Source organism: Trichogramma pretiosum, unplaced genomic scaffold, assembly GCF_000599845.2.
Source record: "Trichogramma pretiosum strain Unisexual culture from Peru unplaced genomic scaffold, Tpre_2.0 scaffold71, whole genome shotgun sequence".
Taxonomy (NCBI): domain Eukaryota; kingdom Metazoa; phylum Arthropoda; class Insecta; order Hymenoptera; family Trichogrammatidae; genus Trichogramma; species Trichogramma pretiosum.
Genome location: NW_019640814.1, coordinates 1444 through 2886, shown reverse-complemented (window position 1 = coordinate 2886; position 1443 = coordinate 1444).

Here is a 1443-nt window from a genome sequence, read left to right as displayed (position 1 = left end):
ACGCTGAGAAAAATTTGCGCGATAGAAATTCAAGTAATAGAGAGTGTGTTTTTTGTCATTCTACAACTCACACCTCGCTGAACTGTGAAATATTCTTAGCCGTAAAAAATACAAATGACACAAAATCAAGATCGAATCATCAATTTGAGCAGCCACAAAATACTGGCTCGTTTTCGGCACCACGCGCAATAGACCCAACACCTAGTATACCGGTAATGACATGCGGCTTTTGTGGCAGTCATGAGCACACCATGATGAACTGTGTAAAATATTTAGCTAAAGACATAAAAATTGAGAAAAAAGAGCCGGAGGTCATAACGATTAATAAGATAGAAGCTCAAGGAGTATGTGGGTTTTGCAACACACCGGGGCATATAATAAACAATTGTTTAGGTTTCTGGTCAAAACAAGTTAATACTAACGGTCAAAACAATCAGCGTCAAAATTATAATAATAACAACAAAAATAACAATAATAACCGCGGAAGAAATAATAATAATAATAATAATAACTCCAATAACGGAAATAATTCAAATCCACACCGCGGATACGTTTGTAATTATTGTAATAAAAGGGGACATATTGAGAAAAATTGTTATTCAAAACGCAATGCGGAAAACGCCAAGGCCTCTTTCCCCGGCCAAGAAAGCCGTCAACAGAACGGCCAAGCCCCTCAGCAGAATTAGATAACGCACGGGTGTATCAAATTTGCGCCAATACGGACAGCCCTTCGCCGACTATTGCAGTAACGGGTAAAACGTTTGACGGCAAAATTAAATTAATGATTGATACCGGTGCGGGAGTAAGCTTAATTAAAAGATCAAAATTAAAGAAATCGGCGAAAATAAATACATCTGATAATGTATGGTTAAAGGGTATTACATCTGAATTAACAAAATCATCGGGGAGTACAATAGGATGTATTTTTGACGACATACCCATTTTAATGTTTGTAGTGGAAGACAATTTTCCAATTTCTCAAGACGGCTTGTTAGGTACGAAGTCGTTAAAAGAACATAGAACAAATATCGATTACACAACATCGATCTTAAAGTTAGACGGTAGAGAGATACCATTTGTAACATGTGACTCAGGAGGCGAATTCGAAATTGACAAATCATTGAAAATGTTTGATCCGAGTGAGGATCATCTCATACTTACATTTAGCAAAATACTTCAACAAGTTGAAGATAAAAATATTGGCCAAGCTCTTAGTGCAGATACAAGGGGTGAGGCAACAATCGGGGCATATCCAGCGGCTGGTCCGTTGATGAAGCATGCATGCCACGATGAGAGATTAATAAATCATAAACAGTTGAACGTTATACGCGAAAATGTTGATAACAAAGCTGAGCCAAAAACGGCAAGCTGTAAAAATGAACACGATGTAATTCTATCGCGACCACAAGCTCTAGGTAGTGAAGCAGTGGGTGACGCGAATAG